The following is a 26329-nucleotide window of genomic DNA, read 5'->3' as shown; positions in this document are numbered from 1 at the left end:
TATCTGGTTTTATTTAGGTAGTGGGGAAGGGATAGAGAGGAGGAGGAATTCAACTCATCTGTTCATCTGTTAGGAAGAAAATGTGAGACACTTACAATAGCAATTTGGTCTTTTTTTTTTTTTTATGAGGTTGTGAGTTATGACTTCTAGTAAGAACCCCATCAGAATTCAGCAATTCAAGGGACTTGTCCTTGGGCTCTTTTTGATTGCCACCTACTTAGAGTAAATAAGTGGACACTTCTAGGAAATCTGTTTTCTTTCACTGCTTTAAAGCTCACACCACATCATGAGATAAAGAGGAGTATTATGAGAAATATAAACCACAGTGACAGAGAAGAACTGTTGAACTTAGTCGAGAAGAAAGATTCATCTTTAAAAGTGTAAAAGTAGACAATATACTGTTCTGATATGGTTTCAATTTTACTTCTAAGCAGTTTTCAAATGAAATTATTTTAGAGAATTGAAATATGAGGTTATTTGCTCATGTTCTGAATGAACAGGGGCCCCTTGTGAATCTTTTCCTGAAGGAACTTTAAAAACGTTATTGTATTGTTTTTATTAAGGTATGATTGACATATATAACATTATAATAGTTTCAGTTGTGCAATGGCAGGAATGTTACGTATTTAGCCACGTCTGACTCGCCTCGCTGTCCTGCTCATCATAGTGATCAGGACACATTCATTGGCTCTGGTGGGGACCCCACTGAGTACGTTACTCGCTTTCCCAAACTTCTGGCTTAATTGCTTTCACTAGATTGGCAGTTCTTTGAGGATCAATGTGCTGTTTTCTCCAGTTCTTCCTAGTCTGCTTAGCCCTTCTTTGCATGCCAAGGAACTCAGAAGGTGGTAGGGCTTGAACACTCGGATGGTCTTTATGGGTAGACCTTACCCAGTTCTGCACGCTCATTGCTGCTTAGAGGCACGCACAGTTTATGGCTCGGTCACTGAGCAGACGGTGTAACACTGGGCGAATCTCTGCCTGATGCTAAGTCTCTTGGTCTGCCTGACATTCAGGGGCCCCTTCCAGGGCTTCTCTAGCTATTGTTGATAATAATAGTAGTGAACGTTTCCATTTTTTATCTACCATGTGCTACTGTGCCCTGGGCTTTTAAATAAAATTGATTTAATCTTTACAAGAATCTGGTTAGGTAGGTGCTGTTATCTCCATTTCATGGATGAGGGAGACTGAAGTTCAGGGAGTTAAGCAACTTGTGCTGGCATGCTAGCACTCCTTCCCGATTTCCCTTCCACAGCTGGTCATCACTGAGTCCTGCTGGTTAGACCTCCTCTTCATTCCGACAACCACTGCCCTGGTTTCGACTTTCAGCTTTGAACTTTGTAACCACTTCCTACCTGGCCCCCCTGCTTCCAGCTTTACACTCTTCCCCCAATATCTGTTGGTCTGTAAGGATGTAACTCAGGTACTAGCTCTTCCAGGAAGCGTCCTCTGACCACCCCTCCACCGGATAACATTACACTCCTCTGTGTCCTCTAACACATCACTTATCTCAATTTCATTAAAAACTTAATAATTGCCAGTATTTAATATCAGGGTAGCCAGTAAGATTTAATTTGGGCTGGCCATAAGATGTTACAGAAAATCCTAACCCAGTATTTGTCTCCTATCTGCCAACAACTGTTGTAAGCTCGTTATATGCATTAGCTTATTAAAGCCTCACAACAGTCATATGAAGGAGGTACAATTAACACCTTGCTTTACTGATATTCGGTAACTTGCCCACGATCATAAACTAATACGTGTTAGAGCTGGACTTTGAATCCTAGAGCGCTTCCCTGAAAGCCTGGTCTCTCAGCTTCTGCTCTGTACTGTCTTCTGCTTTAAGCCCTGCCCTCAACAGGAAGGCCTTCCATTGCTTAGCCTTCCATTAGCCTTCTTTACTAAGTTATTTAAAAAATTAATTTGAATTTCTGAAAAGTCCAAATTAAAGTTTAAAGCTGAAAATGAAGAGTTCGTAGGCATTTTTGATAGACGTGAAGTAGTACAATGACCCCAGGGACCCCAGGATGAGATAATCCTCCCTTTATGTAAAATCAAACACTTTAAAATATGTTTATTTCCATGAGATACATGGTTTCTGTTTTCCAGGTAAGGGAAGTGAGGATAGAATGATGAAAAGTGATTGCCTAAAGCAGAGTTTATTAGCCATGGTGTTACTGGTGTCTGGGGCTGGATCATTCTTTATTGTCTGTGTGTGGAGGGTAGGGGGTGGTGGTCTGCAGTGCATGGAATGTTTAGCAGCATCCCAGGCCTCGTCCTACCCTCCCTGTTGTAACAGCCAGCGATGTCACCAGGTATCCTCACATGTTCCCTGGAGGGCTAGTTTGTGTGTGTGTTAGTTGCTCAGTAGTGTCTGACTCTTTGCATCCCCAGGGATGTAACCCACCTGGCTCCTCTGTCCATGGGATTCTCCAGGCAAGAACACTGGAGTGGGTTGCCATGCCCTCCTCCAGGGGATCTTCCCAACCCAGCGATCGAACCCAGGGCTCCTGCATTGCAGGCAGGTTCTTTACCATCTGAGCTACCAGGGAAGCCCCGAGGGCTAATTTATCTCTTGTTGAAAACTACTCGTCTGAAGTCCCATCTTGTCAAGTGGCAGTCTGAAAACCCACTTTCTACCTCTCAGTTCAATTCTTGTCCATTTCTGTAAGTTGGCTCCCATTCTCAGAAACCAAATCAAAACACAACAGCTGTCACTCAGTCCTCGTTGTCCTTCATTCCAATTTCTGTCCCTTTGGTTACAGGCAGAAGTGCATAGCAGTTTGGCATTTTTTCCTCAAGTAGAATTACCAAATGGAGAAATTAGGCCTTTGTGAAATGTCAGGGGTGCTTTAGGATTGTGATAGGTGACCCAGAGAAGCAGCGCAGCCTGCTTCATTACCGCCTGTCAGGCGACGCTGCAAAGCCCTGGATGGTAGAATGGATACAACCTGCACACGAGCTGGGTCCCTAAACATTTCTTAAAGCACCATGAATAGCAGCTTCCAAAGGTGCACTCTGGACTTTGATACCAGCTTCTTCGATACATTTAGACCTGGTTTGGGGACGATAACAGAGAAATGACCCATTGCTACTCTCCTCAAGAAATATTCCAGGGATACTGATGTGGGTGTGGCACTTTGAAATCCTCAGCACACACGCTTATACAGCAGGAATTATTGATTAGGTGACATGAGGATCTGCAAGTAAGATGCACGGCACGTGGCTGAATGTATTTGCTCTCTTTTCTTTCCCTTTCTTTGTTTGTTCAATGTCCTTATTGTGATGGTTCATTTTATGCATCAACTTGACTGGTACAGAGGGTGCCCAGATACCTGACTAACCATTATTCTTGGGTGTGTCTGTGAAGGTGCTTCCAGCTTATGCTGGCAATTAAATTGGTAGATTGACTAACACAAATTGCTGTCTCTCTGTTTGGGGGGGCGGGGCGGGGGTTCTGTGTCATCTAATCCCTGGAGAGCAGAATAGAACAAAAAGGGGAGGAAGAATTGGCTCTCTAACTAAGCAGTGGAGCTGGCATCAGTTTTTTGCCCTTGTTGCTGCTGGTTCTCAAACCTTCAGACTCAGACTGGAACCCACACTGTCAGCTCCCTGGCTCTCAGACCTTTCATACCCAGTCGCTGGCTTTCCTGGGTATCTGGCCTGCAAACTGCAGATCATGGAATTTTTCAGGTTCCATCATCAAATGAGCTGATTCAGTACAGGGTTCTGTTGACCCCTAACTAATACACTTACGTGGCAAATACAAGATATGTATCTTCCTTCAACATTTAAAAGTCTTTTTTAGCTCTCAGTTTCTGTGATAGTGATGTCCACTAGGACTTCCTGGTGGCTCAGATGGTAAAGCGTCTGCCTGCAATACGGGAGACCCAGGTTTGATCCCTGGGTTGGGAAGATCTCCTGGAGAAGGAAATGGCAACCCACTCCAGTATTCCTGCCTGGAGAATCCCAGGGACGGAGGAGCCTGGTAGGCTACAGTCCATGGGGTTGCAAAGAGTCGGACACGACTGAGTGACTTCACTTCACTTCTTCTGTGATAGTATAACGTGTGCTTAAGCCAGAAAGAGTAGATGGAAGCAAAAATTATTTTCAAGGGTGTAATGATAGAAATAACAACTCAAATACTGATAGTAAGACTGATAATAGGAACAAACTATGATACACGCCTGAGTCTGCTCCTAACTGGGCTCCCCTGGTGGCTCAGATGGTAAACAATCTGCCTGCAATGTGGGAGACCTGGGTTTGATCCCTGGGTTGGGAAGATCCCCTGGATAAGGGAAAGGCTACCCACTCCAGTATTCTTGCCTGGAGAATCCCCATGGACAGAGGACCCTGGCAGACTACAGTCCATGGGGTTGCTAAGAGTCAGACATGACTGAGCAACTTTCATTACTCCTAACTAGAGCTGAGCGCCAAAGAATTGATGCTTTTGAACTGTGGTTTTAGAGAAGACTCTCGAGAGTCCCTTGGACTGCAAGGAGATCCAACCAATCCATTCTGAAGGAGATCAGCCCTGGGATTTCTTTGGAAGGAATGGTGCTAAAGCTGAAACTCCAGTACTTTGGCCACCTCATGCGAAGAGTTGACTCATTGGAAAAGACCCTGATGCTGGGAGGGATAGGGGGCAGGAAGAGAAGGGGACGAGAGAGGATGAGATGGCTGGATGGCATCACTGACTCGATGCACGTGAGTCTGAGTGAACTCCGGGAGTTGGTGATGTACAGGGAGGCCTGGCGTGCTGCGATTCATGGGGTCACAAGGAGTCGGACACGACTGATTGACTGAACTGAACTGAGAGCTGTAAATATGATGATGTCTCCACCTTGTTCTGTATTTGAGATACCTTATTCGCAATGAAGAGGTTGGACTATATCAGTAGCTAGCAACTTGGAGCAGTGTTGCCCTCAGGGGACTGTGGGAAATGCCTGCAGTGATCTTGGTTGTCACAAGTAGGGGTAGTGGTGAGACTGGCATCTTGTGAGTAGAGGCCATGAGTGCTGCTCAACACCCTCCAGTGCCCTAGACAACTTCCCTGGATAACAACACAGAGTTATCCAGTCTCAGAACTGGCGGTGCTGAGGCTGAGAACCCTGACAGTAGATTCTCTCTCTCACAGCCCTAATCTTTATGAATCTACCACTCTGCTCTCATTAAATCTGTTACAGTAGCCTACCTTTGAAGGGTCTTTTATAAAAAAGTTAAAACAACTGATGGTACATAATTAATATGAAAGAAAATTTTACTAGGAAGAAATATAGTCTCATTTATGAAATACTGTGCTGGATTTATTAACTTGAGGGTCAGGATTAATACCAACCACTTTCCCTCAAGAATTATCCCCTTTCATGAACCACTATGTACAAAGATTTTTAGTGTCTTAAGTATGTTAAGGAGGGGATGGATTGCATTCCTCTTGTCTTTAAAGCTATTTTTGTATTTGCTACTGGTGATAAAACCTGTTGGAGAAAAGCTGAAGTGAAATAGAGAGAGGCTGGAAATGACTTGAGTGTCTGAAAATTCCCTTTGTTTAAAGAATTCCCTACACTACATCGAATGGAGAAATCCAGTTTGATGAGCAAAGTCTTCCTTGGAAATTCAGATGGCCCCTGAGAATGGATGACTATCACCCTCTGTTAGTGTGAATCTCTTTAATCAGAACCACAGCTAAGGCCTTGTGGAGCTTCGTTTGGAAATAAGGAAATGCAGATGGGACAGGCTGCTTGAGGATCTGAGTCTGCAAGGAAAGAGGAGGTGAGGAAGAGAGCTTCAGTAAAGAGGGAGAGTGATGAACACTCGGCCCTGGTCATTTCTGCTTCGCTCGGTAGGGTGAGTGCCTTAGGGAAGACAAAGAGGAAGAACCCCCAGAATTTCCAGTTTGAATATCCCTTCATCACTGCAGGTATATGCCTAGTGTGCTGGTCAGACTCTCCAGACAAGGAAAGGGGAAAGAAATGTACTGGGAGCTCCTCATATCTTTCTCCTCCTTTATTATTATTAGTAGATTTTCATTTTCAGAGGGACTTTGAAAGTTATCCAGTTTATGTTGGAGTTTATGCTACAAAGGTGACTTTCAGTCTTGTCTCCTCTGTCATCTCAGTGAATCATCTGACTTTCTTGAGCAGATGAGTCATGATTCTTAGCTAAGGGAGTGCATTTTCCCACCTCAAGGATTAACCTGTGAATATGTGAGTTTTTAAAAATATAATGATGATAATAGTAATTATTATATAATCATATTATAGCTATTATATAGTATATGTATGTAATTCTTAGGAGAACCAGGTCAAGCAGGTGTTGTTTTGATTGCAGACACTGTCTCTAGTGGCATTTCTGACCCTTGTGCCCTAGACCCCTTAGAGCTGGGTGACTTTCTCTTTGACTTTGGACCACATGCCTGGGACAGATTTTCTGATCCCTAGGCCTCCAAGGGGAGATTAGTTTATAATTCTATTTTAAAAAATTTTAATTGTAATGTAGTTGATTTACAGTGTTGTATCAGTTACTGGTATACAGCAAAGTGATTCAGTTATACAGTATATATTCTTTTTCAGATTCTCTTCTGTTATAGACTATTAGATGATATTGAATATAGTTCTTGGGATATAGAGCAGGACCTTGTTGTTTATCTATTTTCCATGTAATAGTGTTATTTGTAATCCCAAACTCCTAATTTATTCCTCCCTCATCATTTCCCTTTGGTAACTCTAAGATTGTTTTCCATGCGAGTGAGTCTCGATCCCTTTTGTAAATAAGTTATTTTGTGTTATTTAGTTCAGATTCCATAATTAAGTGATATATGATATTTGTTTTTCTCTAATTTACTTCACTTAGTATGTTAATCTCTGGGTCTATCCATATTGCTGCAAATGGCATTTTTATTTTTGGCTGAGTAATATCCTGATATGTAGCTCGTTTTCCTTATCCATTTATTTGTAGATGACTTTTCGGTTGCTTCCATGTCTTGGCTGTTGTAAATAGTGCTTCTGTGAACACTGAGGTGCCCATATATCTTTTCGAGGTTAAGTTTTCTCTGGATGTATGCTCAGGAGTGGGGTTGCTGGATCACATGGTGGCTCTGTTTTTAGTTTTGTAAGGATCCTCTGTTCTGTACCCCATAGTGGCTGTGCCGATTTCCATTCCCCTGCAGCGGAGGGCAGCCTGCCCTTTAGGCATAGTCCTCATTTCTGACTTCCACAAAGGCACTGCCTATATTTTAATACCAAGCAGTGAGTGGATTTACTTCTGAACTCCTCTCCTTTTCAAATTTGCAGTAAGGTGTAATTGACCTGTGGGCTCTCTTTCTTCCTTTCTTTGGTATGTACATGTGTGCAATCTAGGGTCTATTTCATAGCAAGCTAAATTAAAATAAATTAGAGAATGAGTTAAAACGGTTGAATTGCCGACATCAGCAATGGATAACTGAGCTATGGGAGGCTTCCTAAGATTCCTAAACCAGCTCATGGTGAGTTTTCTTTCCTAAAGTTGGCTAACTAGGTGAGATTTTATTTTCCCATTCCATTCCAGAGACTTCTAGCTCTGAGTTCTATGGGAAATACATGTCTATCATACCTTATCTGAAACCTTAGAGCCTGATGTTTTTCAGAATTCATTTTTTACAAAGAGGTGATATAACAAACAGGTGGGGCCCAGAGCACTTTTAGGGCAGTGTAACTACTTTGTACACGTGTGTATAATGATGAATACACTTGTCCAAAGCCACAGGATATACAGACACCAAGAGTGAGCCCCAGTGTAGACTGTGGACTTGGGACAGTAATGGTGTGCAGGTTTGTTAATTGTAACAAATCACCACTCTGATGCTGGATGTTATAATAGTGAAGTCTGCGTGTGTGGGGGCAGGGACTACACCGAAAATCTCTATACCTTCTTTTCAGTGTTGTTCTGAATCCAGCACTGTTCTCAAAAAAGTAGTCTTTTTTTTTTTTAAAGGTGATACCATGTATAATCACTGGCAGGGTCTGAACTAATACCCAATAACCAAAATTATATCTTTACAGTGAAATTTAGGCTCCTTTATGCTAAGCGGGTTCAGCATAGCTTAAAAATAGCCTGAAGTCAGTTTGGGTCAGATTTTGCCTCCAAATGAGTTTACATCAAAATTACAAAAAATAGAGTAAAAATTGGATTTCTTCTGACGTTTTTGGATTTTTGCATTGTGGTTAAGAGAGAAATTCTCCATCCACTCTACCCTGTTTATACTGGCTGTTTATGAGCCAGTCTGCAGTAGCAGTGGCACAGGCTTTCTTGTGTGGTGAGAGGGCTGAGAACTGCCATCTCATCCGAGTGACCTACACCAGCACCCCCGTGCCCGTGCATTCCACGGACCCTTCCTCGGGGTGGGCAGAGCTGCTGACGGTGCCAGGTGACTGACCGTGTGATGAGGTTAATCCCCTTTCCCTCGGTCCTCTCTATTATAAACTGTCATAAAGCTGCCACTGGTTTTCAGAGCCAGCAGTTCACTGCTCTCATCTCTCTCTCTCTGCTCTCAGAAAAGGATAGCTTTACCCACACACTTCTGGGCAAATAAATGTCTCTTTGCTTTTTTGGGTAATCCTAGACTTATCAAAAAGATAAAAGTCAGAGTGGAGGTTTTGCTGATCACCAGAATGACCCAGAAAATAAAATGCCAACTTTCCTTATTTTTATACTCTCACGCTCAAGCTCTGATCTATTTCTCATGAAAGGGAGTGCTTACAGGTATCCCTTCGTTTCTGAGGTAGTCAGCTTGTTCCTTTAAGAGTAATTTTTTTTTTTTTTTAGTGTAAATATACCCCCAGGAATGTGCTACTCACATCAATCCCTCAGTGATTTTTAAAAAATAACTAGTCTCAACATTCATGTTCACTGTAGAGGAATGTTTTTATCTAGGAAAAATGGGAATCCAGAGGCAGATGGGACTTCTAGTCACATTTCTACTAGTAAGTGTCCATTCCACCCGAGGCAGGTGTGTCTGATTCTCAGGTGCATAAAATGAAGATGTTGAATTCGAGTGTGCAAAATGGGGCCTTCTTCAGATGGGCTTTGGAAGGACTGTGAAACCATTTCTAAGTAAAAGTGTGTATGAGTTTTGACATGAGTGTCATAGTCTTCATGAAACTATTAAAAGGATGCATTTTTTTTCTTTAAAATCTTTATGCTTTCATAAGCTTGAATCATCATATATCAGATTGGCTTTAAACAAGTATTGCTTGCAAATTTATGACAGCCTTAGATGATTGGATATTGAGTGTGAGGATCTCAACAAGAAATAGATGCTATGCCTGGTGACAGATAAAGGGAGGGAGGGAAGAAGGGAGGGAGAGATGGTAAACTCCGGGATATTTGAGGAATGTTTAATAAGTTATTTACAAATATTTACAAAAGCATTTATATCATTTGATAGCATATTACCAAAGCAGAAGAGATACTACAGTATGCAAGGGCTGAAAATGGAGAAGGAAGAGTCCTTACCACGCTTAGCCCTGACCTGGCAAGGGAAAGGTGCCATTACCACTGTCCCAGGTAGAGTCATGAATTTGAAAGGAATGGTGACTTTTGGCCCAGGGTTGCCGCTATCCTGATGTGAACACTCAGAAAGAGCTGGAAGACAGATGCTCCAGCCATCACCCCTCCTCCCATCGGATTTCTCCCCAGGGCTCTGCAATAACCAAAATCAAAGGTAAGACAGAGTTGTTGTTCAGTCGGTCAGTTGTGTCTGACTTCTTGTGATCCCATGGACTGCAGCATGCCAGGCTTCCCTGTCCTTCAAAGAGACAGGGGAATCTATTGATAAGAGGCCAGCCTCCCTGAGCAGAAGCGAGCAGATCTGGGTGGGTAAACGGAAGCTATGCAGTCAAGCAGTGTAGAGTGAGTCAGATCGAGGCAGCAGGAGCCTGGAGACAAAACTGGTCTTGCCCCTGGTATGTGACCCTGACCTTCCCCGTGGCTCTGCTCCTTCATCCATCATCTAAGGGTAATGATACCAAGGCACCTTGGAGAGTTCCTTTCCGAAATGACCAATAAAAATGAGGATAAAACATTGTGCAGATATAAAGTGCCATATGGATGCTCAACGTTTGTAGTCATTGGTTTTAAATTCTGTAGGAGCAATGACAAAAGGCGGGGTGACATGTGCGCCAGTCTGAATGGCCCTGAGGCTCCAGCTGGGATAGAGCCAGCTGTGGAGAAGGGCACCTTGGCCGCTTCATGGACATTTCTGCAGAGTGAGGCCTGTCCTTGATACAGTTCAGTCAGAGCACAATATGGTTATGGGACTGTGTGTGTGTGTGCACGTGTGCTCAGTCATATCCCACTCTTTGCGACCCCATGGACTATAGCCCACAAGGCTGCTCTGTCCATGGAAATTTCCAGGCAAGAATACTGGAGTGGGTTGCCATTTCCTTCTCCAGAGGATCTTCCCAGCCCGGGGATCAAACCCATGTCTCTTGTGTCACTGGCAGTGGCAGGCTGATTCTTTACCACTGTCACCTGGGCATCCCTGTGGGACATTAGGACAACTAATTGATTCGATGACAGTATTTGTAACAGATGAGTCAAATCGACTATCCACTTCTCCCAATTTAAAAGCATCTCTTTTAAACTCATTGATGGTGTATGGTACTGCTGCTGCTGCTGCTAAGTCGCTTCAGTTGTGTCTGACTTTGTGCAACTCCATAGACGGCAGGCCACCAGGCTCCCCCGTCCCTGGGATTCTCCAGGCAAGAACACTGGAGTGGGTTACCATTTCCTTCTCCAATGCATGAAAGTGGAAAGTGAAAGTGAAGTCGCTCAGTCGTGTCCGACCCTTAGCAACCCCATGGACTGCAGCCTTCCAGGCTCCTCCATCCATGGGATTTTCCAGGCAAGAGTACTGTAGTGGGGTGCCATACCAGTGAGGACTAAATCAAAATACAGATTTCTAGGCGATAGCCCTGGAGATACTGACGCTGCTTATGAAGCATAGATTGTGGTGGCTCTGCAACAAGCTCCCCCAGGTTATTTTTATTTCCACGTTGGTTTGGGAACACATGATGCAGGCAGATTGTGTCTGCTCATTCTTCTCTTACAAGAGGGAATAATCTGGAGAGGAGGAGGGCCCAGTGAGGAGTGGGTTTATCACTTACTGAGGCGATGCAAGTTTCGGATCCAGACTATTGGCAGAGCCCGTGGTTGTAGACTGGATATTATTTGAAGGTGCTAAAAGATTCTGCTTAAAAAATGCCCCTCTCACTTCTATTACAAACCCAACAATCCTCACATGACTCATTTTTCTGCTTTAGGCCTTTAAAGCCTCCTGTTCAAGGGTAGTCATTCTCTATAAGCCAACATGGCAGATTGGAAAGGTCATTGGACTAGGAGTCAGAAAACTTGGGTTTTGGGATTTATTGTATTTCTCACTTCTGCTCATCTGTCTCTAAGGTTACTGGAGCCTCAAGTTCCTTCTTCATAAAAAAGAGACATTAGCTTAGTAGCTTTCTGGGCTTTTTACTTAGTAGTAGTACTCTTTTGTCAAATTAAAGCTTGCTAAAGACCACCATATGTCAATTTAAAAATGTTGAGTTGTTTTAATTAAAAAAACAGGCAGATGACACAGAAGCCTGTGCTGCTTTCTTTTGCACTGCTTCCATTGCAGTGCTTCCTCCAGAACCCTAGGATTCTACTACTCACATTTAGAAAATTGCTGCAAAAAGTGAGCTCCAGATTCTTCTCTTCATGTTTAAAAAAATTGTTTATTCTACTTGGATACATTTTAAACTATTAACAGCAATTGTATTTTGAGCCATCAGTTCAAAGTAGTTTCTCAGAAAATGTATTCATCTTTAAAAATCCAGAGAAAAATAGAACATTTAATAAAGATTCTGGGACTTCCCTGGTGATCCAATGGTTAAGAATCCACCTGCCCATGCAGGGGTCATGGGTTCAGTTCCTCCAGGAAGATTCCACATGCCACAGAGTGCCTGTGCAGCACAACTACTGAGCCTTTGCTCCAGAGCCTGGAAGCTGCAACTGCTAAGCCCACACGCCACAAACTGCTGAAGCCCATGTGTCTAGAGCCTGAACTCCCCAACAAGGGAAACGAATGCAATGAGAAGCCTGTGCACTGAAGCTAGAGAGGAGGACCCTCTAGTGGCAACCAGAGAAAAACCCGAGCAAAAGGAAGACCCAGTGCGGCCACAAATAAATACAATTAATTTAAAACATTTATAAAAAATAAAGATCTTTTGATGAAGCATAGGAGTTATTGAAGAAGGGACAAACTCAGAACAAAACCCCTGAGAAAGGGGCTGAATCCAACAGGCTGAGACATCCTGAAAAGCAATATGTCAGGGGCAGGGCATTCTAAGGGTAAATGGAAATAAGCAGCATAGCAATAATAATATCACCATTTCTGTAATTTTGTGGATTCCTAAAATATTTGCTGCCTTCTCCCTTTTTTCCTCGTAACAGCTCCTTAATACAGGCACCCGTCCAGCCTCCGTGTCGGGGTTTCTCAGTTTCAGCACTACTGACGTTCCGGGCTTGGTCGCTCCTTGTGGTGGGGACTGTCCTAAGCACTGTCGGAAGTTTGGCAGCATCCCTGGGCTCTACTCACCAGACGCCAGTAGGAACCTCTCCCCCAAATTGTGACAACCGAGAATGTGTCCGGACATGGGCCTGGGGCCCCTCTCAGATGAGAAACACTGGTTTCCATAAAATAATTGAAATATAGAGAAGCTATGAGACTTGATGGAAATGGTACAGCTGTTGAGTTAGACCGTTTGTTCCCATGGGCTCTTTCCCTTTGCAGTGTTACTTGAATGGAGCCATTCATACTTTGCATATTTTTGCTTTGCTTTTTATCTGCTCCTGGAAGCAGTTATATCTCCCAACCATCTATACCCTTTCCTGAAAATATACTTCTGAGACCTGTTTTCCAAAAAGAGCCGTGACTCTCTGCAGGGGAGAATTTAGGTCAAGGATAAGGTCAGGTATGCACACACTCAGCACTCCTTGCTTGAAGGTGTAGTTGCTATAGATTTTAAGCCAAGGCTTTTGTAGGATGCTGGTCCTGACAGTTGATATAATTATAAAAGACATTCTTTGGTGTACCGTTAATTCAGCTGTCCTGAAGTGTTGATACCTCCTGCATGTTCCTTCTTTAATATTTTCTATTGAATCTTTAATGACCATTTAGAGAAATTAGCCATTAGTTAAAAAGCTCATCATGGTAATGAATTTCTCTACCCAGATTGATATCATGGTCTATAATTTTTAACCTTGATTGGTCTGGTATTGGAAAAGGAATTTATTGCTTTGAAGAGTTATTGGATCGATACACTTGGAATAATGTGTTGGGTAACCATGCCAACACAACTTACATACAATATTGGAAAGCGCGGTGGTTTTAAAATAATTTACAGAGAGATAATTAAGTCTAGTTGTGACAAGACAGAAGATAAATGATGATTCATTTGAAGCCTGCTGGTATTTCTTTCGCTGAAAAAAATAAGGCTGGTATAGCAAGCATTAAATCTAATAAATGATTCGCTGAACAAAATCCCTAGAGTATTTCCCTAAGAGAATTTCCCTTTATGTGTCTTCTTTTACATTTGAGCTCATCTTACTCAGTCTCTTCTCAAGGACTTCAGGGCTCTCATTTTTTCTTCATGGTTAAAAGTACACAGGGGATAAATATGCAAGAGAGCAGTGGCGGTCAGGGTCAAACATGGTGAAACCAGGATGATCTTTGAGCTTTTCCTTGGTGAACCTTTCTCCTGTTCAGTACCTCACTCCTTTCTCAATCTTTTTGTGTTTAACATGGTTCTTAGTTAATATCAACTACTCCCAGCAAAACAAATAAAGAACTCCAGAATGATTTTCTAGGTTGTACCCTTTGCCAGCATTTCAAGCTGAGATACTGCTATTTCTGGCAGTGTATGAAAACTCTCTTAGGAGTACTCTGGCATGCATAATGTTAAGTGAATCATAATATTAAGTGAAGTTTCCAGAACTTCAATTTCCATATGTTCTTTTCCTAAAATTGTTTTGCCTAAAGTATCTGCATTTGAGTTGTCAATCGCTTCTTCTTTGCTACACTCCTTTTCCTCTCCCATCTTTACCCATCCAGAACCTTACTGTGGCTCTTTGCCCAATGTTCTTAAAAAAAAAAAGTCACCAAATAAAGGGACACCTTAAAATACTGTTGAATATCTTTTTAAATCAAGACACCATAACCTTTACTTCCACCCATATCATTAAGAAAAGTTTGTCCAGTTCTACTTCAGAGTAAAAAACAGTTATAATAATACATTTATTTGTTTTGCATGATTATATACTAACAATAAGTATACTAAAACTCAATCCAAGTGAATTTTTTATAGCATCATAGAGCCTAATGCTTAGAGGAAGAAAAATGTGTACCTGTTGTTGCAAAGAAATAGAATATGATAGGTGCTCATTAAAACTTTCAAATATTACATTAGAATAGAATTTTGTGGAATAAGTAAAATGAAAATTTGAGTTGAGGTGTACAAATCAGGTGTAAAAATTTTCATGAATTTACCTAAAATGGTCAGGGTTGCATATCAAATTACTATGCTATTTACAGCCTATTGAATACATTTAAAGGATTGACTCTGTTACTTTGTAGGTATTTTCATGGCTGTTGTGAATATTTTTATTTTTTTTTAAGAAACATAGTGTTGTGTTAATTTCTGATATACAAAGTAGTTCAGTGTGTGTGTGTGTGTTTGTGTGTGTATGTGTGTGTATACATTTATATATGTATAGTTACTGTACGGTATTGAACATAGTTCCCTGCGCTACATGGTAGGACCTTGTTGTTCATCTGTTTATATACGGTAGTTTGTATCTGCTAATCCCGTATCCCTAATTTATCTCCTCCCAGCCCTCTCCACTTTGGTATCCATAAGTCTGTTTTCTATGTCTGTGAGTTTGTTTCTGTTTTGTAAATAAGTTCATTTGTAGCATTTTATAGATTTCTTAGATTTCACATGTAAGTGATCTGATATTTCTCTTTCTCTAACTTATTTTGCCTTAAATGTTAGTCTCTAGGTCTGTGCATGTTGCTGTAAATGTCATTATTTCATTCTTTTTTATGGCTCAGTAATATTCCACACATCTATATATGTCACATCTTCTTTATCCATTCATCTGTTGACAGATACTTAGGTTGCTTTCCTGTCTCAGCTATTATAAATAGTGTAGCTGTGAACATTGAAGGATATGTATCTCCTTGAATTATAATTTTTTCCAGACATATGCCCAGCAGTGGGATTGCAGGATCATGGGGTAACTCTGTTTTTCATTTTTTTAAAATTTTATTTTATTTTTAAACTTTACAATATTGTGTTAGTTTTGCCATCTCCATACTGTTCTCCATAGAGGCCGCACCAGTTTGCATACCCATCAACCGTGTAGTAGGTTCACTTCTTTCCACATCCTCACCAGCATCCATTATTTGTTGACTTTTTGTTACTGGCCATTCTGATCTATGTGAGGTGATACCTCATTGTCGTTTTGATTTTGTGGTTGGTTGTTCAGTCACTAAGTCATGTCCAACTCTTTGTGACCCCATGGTCCATAGCATGCCAGGCTTCCCTGTCCTTCACTTTCTCCAAGAGTTTGCTCAAATTCATGTCCATTGAGTCAATGATGCCATCTAACCATCTCATCCCCTGCTGCTCCTTTCTCCCTTTGCCTTTAGTCTTTCCCAACATCGGGGTCTTTTCCAGTTAGTAGCTCTTTGCATCAGGTGGCCAAAGTATTGGAACTTTGGCTTTAGCATCAGTGCTTCCAATGAATGTTCAGGATTGATTTCCTTTAGGATTCACTGGTTTGATCTCCTTGCAGTCCAAGGAACTCTCAAGAATTTTTTCCAGCACCACAGTTTGAAAGCATCAATTCTTCAGTACTCAACCTTTTTATGATCCAACTCACATCTGTACATGACTACTGGAAAAACCATAGCTTTGACTGTATGGACCATTGTTGGTAAAGTTATGTCTCTGCTTTTTAATATGCTGTCAGACTTGTTATAGCTTTCCTTCCAAGGAGGAAGCGTCTTTTAATTTCATGGTTGTAGTCACCATCTGCAGTGATTTTGAAGCCCAGGAAAATAAAATCTGTCCCTGTTTCCATTGTTTCTCCATCTATTTGCCATGAAATAATGGAACCAGGTGCCATGATCTTTGTTTTTTGAATGCTGAGTTTTAAGCCAGCGTTTTCACTCTCCTCTTTTACCCTCATCAAGAAGATCTTTAGTTCCTCTTCACTTTCTGCCATTTGAGTGGTATTGTCCACACATCTGAGTTTGTTGATATTTCTACTGGCAATCTTGATTTCAGCTTATGATTCATCCAACTCGGCATTTTGCATGTTTTGATTTGTATTCTCTAAAAGTTAGCCACTGCTGAACACCTTTTCATGCCTGTTGAGCATCTGTCTATCTTCTTTGGGGAAATGTGTCTATTGAGGTCTTCTGCCCATTTCTTGATTTGGTTTTGTTGTTGTTATTGAGTTGTATGGCTTTTTGTATGTTTTGGAAACTAAGCCCTTGTTAGTCACATTGTTTGCAAATATTTTTTCCCATTGCATAGTTTGTCTTTTCATTTTATTTATGTTCTCTTTTTCTCTGCAAAAGCTCATAAGCTTTGATTAGTTCCCGCTTGTTTGTCTTTGCTTTTATTTCTAATGACATGGGAGACTGACCTAAGAAAACATTGCTGTGATTTATGTCACAGAATGTTTTCCCCATGTTCTCTTCTAGGAGTTTTATAGTGTTATGTCTTATATTTAAGTCTTAAACCACTCTTTCTTTACTTTTGTGTATGGTGTGAACAAGTGTTCTAACTTCATTGATTTACATGTGACTGTCCAACTTTTCTAACACTATTAGCTGAAGAGATTGCATTTTCTCCATCGTATATTCATGTGCCCTTTGCCAAAGATTAAATTACTGCAGGTGTGTAGGCTATTTATGAGCTCTCTGTTTGTTCCACTGACCTGCAAGTCTGTTTTTGTGCCACTATCCTGCTATTTTTTATTACTGTAACATTGTAGTATTTTCTGAAATCTGGGAGGGTTATTCCTTCAGCTTTTTTCTTTTTCCACAGAATTTCTGTGGGAATTCTACATCTTTTATGGTTTCATATAAATTTTAGGATTATTTGTTTTAGTTTTGTGGAAAACTCATGGGTGATTTGATAGGGTTTGCATTAAATCTGTAGAGTGCTTTGGATAGTATAGCCATTTTAACAGTGTTAATTCTTCCAGTTCAAGAGCAAGGAATATCTTTCCATTTCATTGAATCATCTTCATAATTTCTTTAATCAGTGTTTTATAGTTCTTAGCATACAAGTGTTTTATCTCCTTGGTTAGATTTATTCTCAAGCTTTTTTTTTTTTGGTGTGATTTTAAAAGGGATTTTTTTTTTTTTTTGCTTTCTCCTTCTGGTATTTCATTGTTAGTGTCAGAGAAGTGCAGCAGATGTCCCACAGGTGCTGAGCTTAGGAAGCTGCTGATGGAGTAAATGCACACTGGTCCACTTCCGCTGGGACACGGCTGAGATTTCAGCTCCGCCTCCTCGAACTCTCCTCCTAGATTTGTAGAAGAGAAGCTGTGGAGCAAGTGGAGAATGAGGCCGCCTGGTAAGGCCTTGCCTCTCCCTTCAGCAGTGCACTAACAGTGGGGCTGTGACGGCAGACCTGGGCTCCGTCCTGGACGCGTCTCAGGTTGGGGCTGACCACACTCCAGTCCCTTCAGCCAGTCTCTGCACAGCCAACCCCTGTTCTCTTCCCGGATCTGGCCCCTGAAGCCAGAGTTTCAGCATCCCTGTGTGCACCAGCAGACCTGTGTCTGGGGCTGGGCAGTATGGGAGCTGGCCAGGACCGGCTGTGCTGGCTGTTCTCTATTACACCTGCTGCACACTCCTCATGGTCTCTGACATTTCCTATGCGGGCCTCCCCCGTGGCTCAGCTGGTAAAGAATCTGCCTGCAGTGCAAGAGGCCGGGGTTCGATTCCTGGATTGGGAAGATCCCTCGAAGAAGGAAATGGCAACCCCCTCCAGTATTCTTTCCCGGAGAATCCCACAGACAGAGGAGCCTGGAAGGCTACAGTCCATGGGTTCCCAAAGAGTTGGATACAGCTTAGCTCACCAACCAGAGTGACGGAACCTTTCCTCTTTCACTGCTCCCAGAGGCACAGGTCCTATCCCAATGCTTTTTTTGTTTTTTTCTTTAATTTTCTTTTGTCCTTCCTGGTGGCATGGTGATCTTTCTTGCAACTTTGGCTGGATGAGATCTGCTGGCGGTCAGTAGGTATTCCGTCAGAATTGTTCCACATATAGATGTATTTTTGATGTGTTTGTGGGAAAGGATGAGCTCTACTTTCTTTTATTCCACAATCTTGATCTTTAAACTATGGATTCTTGTAATATGCTGAAATATATATAATATCCTCATGATAATGTTTGTGAGCAAAATGTTTCAAACCTTTTGCTTTATAACATGGATTACGTCTTCTTTCAAAGCCTGCCTATCTTATGACCTAGAACCCTATGGGATGTATACAACTTAAAAAAAAATATAATGTCAACTAAAAGTATTAACTATACATGAAATATGTGTATATATTTGCCTTTAGTAGTGCCTTGGAACTTGGAAATCATATAACACTTTTTTGCTGGTGGGTATTTTGTTACCCTTCACAAAATTAATTATATAATTAACTTACTACATATAATAAATTAATTAACTTATTTTTATATATAATTAACTTACTACATATAATATAATTAACTTATTACACTGTGAATACTTGAAATTATCTGTGAAGGATCAAATACTTCTTCAGAAAATATGTCTATCCTGATTTTTATTTTTAAATTTAAATGTTACTTTTTTAACTTTTTAGTATTGCAGTTGTTTTAATTTTTAGGATTTCAAGTCTCTATATTCTGTATTACTTGATGAAAAGGTAAAAAGGCATCCTCCAATACTATGTTTTCTACTTCTTCAGTTCTTGAAGGAAATCAATAGAACTTCTACTACATAGAAAAGAGAGTGAGGAATTACGAATTAAAATGTTTTGGTGAAATGTATTTTGAATTTTAACTGTCTTAAATATGGCCAGGGATTTCCCTGGTGTCTCAGTGGTAAAGAATCTGCCAGTGAATGCAGGAAATGTGGGTTTGATCCCTGGGTTGGGAAGATCCCCTGGAGAGGGAAATGGCAACCCACTCCAGTGTTCTTGCTTGGGAAGTCCCATGGACAGAGGAGCCTGGCCAACTACAGTCCATGGGGTCACAAAGAATTGGATACAACTTATCAATTAAACAACAACAACAGGAAAATGTGTCTGGGCAACATGGAAGAAATGGATCCTAACCAGGCATAACTGGTGGTCCTAAGTCACTGCTTAAATATAGCCAGCACTTCATTTGTTTAATGACACACTCAAGTTACTGATACAGTAAAGATGGCAATAAGCATTTTTCGTATCCTGTCAAGATGTTTTAGAGAAGGCAATGGCAACCCACTCCAGTACTCTTGCCTGGAAAATCCCATGGACAGAGGAGCCTGGTGGGCTGCAGTCCCTGGGGTCGCTGAGAGTCGGACACTACTGAGTGACTTCACTTTCACTTTTCACTTTCACGCATTGGAGAAGGAAATGGCAACCCACTCCAGTGTTCTTGCCTGGAGAATCCCAGGGACGGGGGAGCCTGGTGGGTTGCCGTCTATGGGGTCTCACAGAGTTGGACACAACTGAAGGGACTTAGCAGCAGAAGGGACTTAGCAGCAGCAGCAGCAGCAAGACGTTTTTACCTCTGTGTAGAAATTAGTTGTTTTTAATTTTATGTGCAGTGATAAAATTTCCTTTTTGTTTTTAATCCATGCCCCTGAACAATTAAAAGTGTTACTAGACTGTTTTTAAATTGAATATATCTATGACTTCTCTAAACATTTGCTCGTGGGCCTATATGGAATATGGTATGGAAGACTTACACAAGTAACCCAGCAGACTCTGAGCTACTTAAAGGAAGGTAGCCATCTCATAAATCTTTGTATTTCTAATGCTTCCCTCGATAGTAACATCATAGTGTGCAAGAAATACAATCGTGTTGTTTCCTAAACATCTTCCCTCTAAGGACCAGTTTTAATATACCAGATACAAGTTTGCCAATACATGAGCGGCCCAAATAATTGATGAAAATTATCAGTATCATTCATCATTGCTCAAAGATCTGTTTTCAGTTTTGCTATATAGACTCACCCCTAAGGTCAAAATTATAACAAGAACAACTTACGACTTCTTTTGGTTTTATTTTGTTTATTTTTGGCTGTGCTCGCTTTGTGGGCCTTTCTCTGGTTTTGGTAAGTGGGGGCATCCCTGCAGTGTTCTGCCTTCTCATGACAGTGGGTTCTGTTGCACTGGATTCTAGAGCTCGGGCTCTAAGACACTTGAGCTCCAGTAGTTGTAGCACAAGAGCTCAGTAGTTGCTGTTCTCGGGCTCTAGAGCACAGGCTCAATAGCTGTGGCGTACGGGCTTTTTAGTTGCTCCATGACATGTACGATATTCCCAGACTAGGGAGCAAACCCATGTCTCCTGCATTGGCAGGTGGATTCTTTACTGCTGATCCACCAGGGAAGCCCTGCAGATTCTTTTTAAAAAGCAGTTGGTGAGGTAGCCAGATCAGGTGCTTCAATATATTCTACTTATTTGAACTGGCAAATGATTTACAACCAAGGACAATAGCAAGTAATCAACAAGGTTTTAATTCTTACTATTCTCCCTGGTGTCACCTAAAATCAGGTTGTGGTGTCCATGTGGCTCAGACAGTAAAGAATCTGCCTGCAATGCAGGAGACTTGGGTTTGATCCCTGGGTCAGGATGATCTCCTGGAGAAGGAAATGGGAACCCACTCCAGTATTCTTGTCTAGAGAATTTCATGGACAGAGGAGTCGTGGGCTACAGTCCATGGGGTCACAAAGAGTCAGACATGACTGAGCGACTAATGCTTGTGGTGCCCATGAAGATGGAATTTATAGATTATATATATATGAAAGTATACACACCAACATATGTATATAATTGTGCTTATGTAATATTATATATAATACATATATCTTTGTCTATGTTTCTTAGTCTCTGCCTGTTCGTAGGAAAGGATACCACATATATGTATGTGTGAGTGTGTATATATACACACACTCAAAAACTTATGTATATAATTATGCTTATATAATATTATATATATATATATATATATATATATCTGCTTATCTATTTTCCTTAGTCTCTGCCTGTTCATAGTAAAGAAAACCATTGTCTACTCGGACCAGATCTAAACTTTGAGATTGTTCGGAGAGGGGGAAAAAGCATTGCAGAATGTTTGCACTCTGCTGAGGAAAGATATCTTATATGCACCTGCTGATTTTTAAATAAGACCTTTGTTTGTCAAAACATATTTTCTTGAGTTGTCATAAATTATACTACATAATGGTTTGGGTCCCAAGTTCAACCTATAAACACTGTGCTCACAGCTGGCAAATCTGTTCCATTTTGCTTCTGGCTTACAGCCTTTCATTTTATTTAAGGATCACATCTGCTCAGAGCTGGCACTGGGACACAGACTTGAGAAACCTGGTACACTGAAGTTAAGCCTGCCACCCTTGCTAACTCGATGTGCCGAGTTCTGAGTTTTGGTACACCTCCCCCCACCCCATCTAAGGACATACACCCACCCACCTACCCACCCATACACACACACGTTTTTTCTTTCTCTTAAATGGCCATTTGGGCAGAGTTGGCTGGTACAACTTACACTAGTCAGTAACACTACAAAATCTGAGTTTGACTTATGTTCTCCTAATTTTTTTTAAAAAACACACTATGATTGCTAAAACGTTTATGCTTAAACAATAACTGCAACCACAACATAAAATCCTATGTCCGAAAGTCCTCTTTTATTGTTAGGGAGCCAAAAGGAGACGTCTGGAGGACAAGAGCTTCAGTCTTCAAGAAATGAGATCTGGAATATCTAACCCATTTTGCAGATCCAGGATGACCCATTGTCCTTAGAAGAATGAGATAGTGAGTTAGTTCTCAAATGATACTGTAAGTCAGGTTCAGAAATGAAGAAACTCTCCTCCATGGTATCACAAAGCAGATATGATATTGACCATCATCACCCTGTTGATTTTACAGAGAATCTCAGACCAGATTTTCAGGAAGCAAATGCATCTCTCAGCTTCACATCTCATACATCCTGAACTGCAAAGCGGGTGAACCAGTCCCTTCTCCAGGGGATCTTCCGGACCCAGGGATTGAACTCTGGTCTCCTGCATTGCAGGCAGATTCTTTACCACCTGCTGCTGCTGCTGCTGCTAAGTCGCTCCAGTCGTGTCCGACTCTGTGTGATCCCATAGACGGCAGCCCACCAGGCTCCCCTGTCTCTGGGATTCTCCAGGCAAGAACACTGAAGTGGGTTGCCATTTCCTTCTCCAGCACATGAAAGTGAAAAGTGAAAGTGAAGTCGCTCAGTCATGTCTGACTCCTAGCAACCCCATGGACTGCAGCCCACCAGGCTCCTCTGCCCATGGGATTTTCCAGGCAAGAATACTGGAGTGGGGTGCCATTGCCTTCTCCATTTGCCGCCTGAGCCACCAGGAAAGCCTGCAAAGGGGATGAGCTTGGTCTAAAGAAGGACACTGGTGAGACTGAGTACCAGGTTTCCAAGCTTTTTGTGATTCTGTTCGATCTCGGGAAAAAGAAAAATCATTTACCCTAAATACCTACATGAATGTGGCATTTCACCCCTGCTGTAGGGACCATAAACAAGTTTAAAGAGTCTCCGACCTCACAGAGTTTATTGTCTGGATGCGGAGGGTGTATACAACACACACACACACACACACACACACACACACATATATACATGAAACAGTAGCAGAAAGACATACATGGGCAAAAAGAGATGACAAAAGACTAGAAGAGAATGTTACTAAATTCTCGACCACATAAACCAATTTCCAAGATAGTAAACATTGTAGGGAAGTGTGATCACCAGGGCAGTAAAATCATAGAAAATGCCATGGGCCTTGAACAAAACCTTGAAACATAGATAGCTTATAACTAAGCAAAATAAAGGAGGACTTTCTGGTTGAGGAAAAAGCCAAGATCTGGCATGTTAGATGTTCAGTAATGAGACAAACTGACCTTAGCAGAGGGTACTTGCTATAATGTTCTTTATTATTCTGTTTAGTTTCCCAACTTTCCTTTAGCAAGTCACAGCAGAAGTTTGGCAGGATACAGACCCCTGGACCATGAAATCAAAGGTGAAAGTGAGTTTAATGTTGAGTAGCCATCCTGACAAAATGCATGTATTCCAAAAACAATGGTATGCCTGCATGCTAAGTTGCTTCAGTTGTGTCCAACTCTGTGCAACTGTATGGACTGTAGCCCACCAGTCTCCTCTGTGCATGGGATTCTCCAGGCAAGAATACGGGAGTGGGTTGCTGTAGCTTAACTCTTATTTACTACACACCGGGTTACTCTTCTAAGGGTTTTACATCTATATTAACTCGTTCTACTCCTCAATGAATCTGTGACATAAATCTATCATTTTACCATTTTACAGATCAGGGAACTCAGGCACAGAGAATTGAAGTAACTTGCTCAGAGTCAAGCAGCCAGTTAGTGGTAAAACTAGAACTCCAGGCAGAATTCCTTCCCCAGCCAATCTTTCCACTCAAATACCGCACCCAGCAAGATGCTGCAGAATATTGTGTGCATCTCACAAAACTATCTCTGATATGATCCACAAGCTTCTTTGATTGCTAAATGTCTTTACATTTTATCTAGTTCTTTTTAAAAAGATCTTTTCTGGTTTCCCTCTTTCTCTCTGGTTTAGACTTTTATCACCATCATTTTAAACTTAATTTTTTTTAATATCTCTGTGTGATGAATATTAACTATTCCAAATTTGTGCCTGATATCCTTAAAGATAAAATTTTTAAAAGCTTATATATATATATATATATATATGTTTGATAATTCGGTTTCCTAAATCAGATACATCTGTTTTACCCTTTCCTTTTCAGTACATACATATTCTAAAAAGTGATTTGTAATCCCTATTCTTAGGGAAAAAAGAGTTATGAAACCACTCTGCCTAAAATTAAATCTGGCCTTTTCTTCCCATGCAACTTTCTCTATAGTCTTGTTCAAATTACTTAACTTTTCTGTACTTCAGTTTTTTTTTTTTTTTTTTAATTTATAAATTGATGTAATATAATGTGCAATATAGGTGATTTTCAGTCTGGGGCAGATGAACCTAGCTCCTTTCAGGAAAGAAAGCACTCAAAGATTGAGCTTGAACGTATTCCTACTAGCCGCTTTTGGGGTAACTGGAACATCAGAAAGAATAATGAGTCTAATTGATTTTAAAGCATTGAGCAAATGAAAGTTTATGAACTCAAATGTGATAATCAAAGAATAAAATTCATTTGCCACCCTGGAAGGTAAATCTTCTACCAAATCTTTACTCTGAAGATTTGCTAATGAAGGAGAAGGAATTAATCATTTACTTTGTCTTTGAGGGAGAAAAGAGATTTGTGTTCAAATGGATAAGAGGAAGGTCTTTTTTCCCCAGCAGATAAATGCAGAAGAATAGAAACCAACATTATGCACCCTTCAGTGAGACAATGGGCCAGGAAGGATTACTGGAGTGAAGAAGTGGTTTCAAGGTAGGATATTTACATGCCACAAGCTTTACTACACAGAGCACTTAACTGCAGAGGAGGCAGGGGAACTTCACAAGGAACTCTTAGGTCACCTCTCCTAACTGTGAGCTTGTTATGCAGTGTATATGGTGCAGCATCACTCTTGAAGTAATCTTGTCAAAACTACCTCAATCTAAATAAATCTGTTGACCTTATTTCCAGTTGACAGAAAATAAAGGGATTAAGAATTCAAGAACAAGAACACTTGCCCTAAACTCTTCCAAGAAATCAATGTCATTCTTTTTTTTTTTTTTTTTGACATTTTCCTCATAAATTTATTTCTTCTTTTGTGGCTTAACATGTGATCTACCCTAGAGAATGTTCCATGTGCATGTTCCAATGTTCCTTAAAAAGGTAGGGAGTTGGGGTGGCTGTGCTAGAGTAAAAGAAACTAAAAAATACAGCAACCAAATGCAGTATGTAAACCCTGGTTGAATCCTTGTTTTAAAAAGAAAGTATAAAATATATTGTTGTTGTTTAAGAGCTAAGTCATATCCGACTCTTTGAGACCTCATGGACAGTAGCCTGCCAGGCTCTTCTGTCTATGGGATTTCCCAGACAAAAATACTGGAGTGGGTTGCCATTTCCTTCTCCATAAAAGATAAAATAGCTTTATGCAAAATTACATATGCAGCAGAAGTGTAAGAGCTATGAATGGAATTTGGGGTTTGAGGAAATTTAAATATATAATAGACACTGAGCCATATTAGGAAAAACATTTTCTTAGATGATAATAGAATTGCAGTAAAAAAAAAAATAGCTTTTTAAGAAGGTGCATGGGAATTATTTAGGTGTAAAATATCATGATGTCTAAAATTTGCTTTCACATAGGCTATCAAAAATATGTTGTACATACACACGATAAGGACGGTGACATGTATGTAAATAAAGATTGAATCGAAGTGGTGGGTACATTCGTGGTTATCCTGCTATTCTTTCAACTTTTTCTCCGTATCCAAAATTCACAATGAAAAGTTAGCAGGAATGACTTCAAAGACATAACAACCAGTTGAAACATGTTATCCTGATATCTCTTGAATTAGATAACACAGTTGTTTACTCATTTATCAATTTAAGAAGCTTAATAATGATAAAAGTCAACTTAAAATTATTTTATCAATAATAGATTATAAATTCTTTCATAGTTGCAAAGGATGAAAGAAATTCAAGACCTATAGTTTGAATTCAAGACCTATAGTTTGACTATATGGTCAGTTATAGCCATTCTGAGTGGACTGGTTAGAGAGAACACATTCAGAGCAGTCTCCCTACATCTGCTGGGTGAATTTAATCCCTCTCCACCTGAAGGGTCTCAGGTGTAGGCATCCTGTGAGTGCTTAAAGAGAATAGTCAAAGAAAAGAACTCCTTTAGCTGTTATAAAAGGGGCTAGGGTAGGTGAGTGAGTGTGCTTTTGTGATACCCTAGTATGAGAACTAGATTGTTAGTTGATAATTCAGGAAATATTTGTTTACCTAATCTTGTGACAAATACATGTAGAGAAATATGAAACGTGACATACTTGG

General features: G+C 40.7%; 1 long non-coding RNA gene across 2 annotated transcripts in view; it reads left to right on the top strand.

Moving 5' to 3' along the window:
- LOC147346300 (uncharacterized) overlaps nucleotides 1-26329 on the top strand; it is a 452766-nt gene that overhangs the window by 316288 nt on the left and 110149 nt on the right. Inside the window, exons 3-4 of one of the 2 annotated variants that reach the window (XR_015153522.1) lie at nucleotides 9425-9700; nucleotides 22230-22446. The exons of the other annotated variant lie outside the window; for it this stretch is intronic. This is a non-coding gene — a long non-coding RNA (uncharacterized LOC147346300). Of the gene's footprint in view, nucleotides 1-9424; nucleotides 9701-22229; nucleotides 22447-26329 lie in introns of those variants that run through there. 2 annotated transcript variants of the gene reach the window in all.

The sequence above is a fragment of the Bos grunniens genome, chromosome 24 (genome assembly GCF_055505025.1).
Source record: "Bos grunniens cultivar Pamir isolate PY7600 chromosome 24, Bosgru_T2T1.0, whole genome shotgun sequence".
In the NCBI taxonomy this organism is placed as follows: Eukaryota; Metazoa; Chordata; class Mammalia; order Artiodactyla; family Bovidae; genus Bos; species Bos grunniens.
The sequence above is the reverse complement of the archived record's forward strand: the minus strand, read 5'-3'. Positions and strand labels throughout refer to the sequence as shown.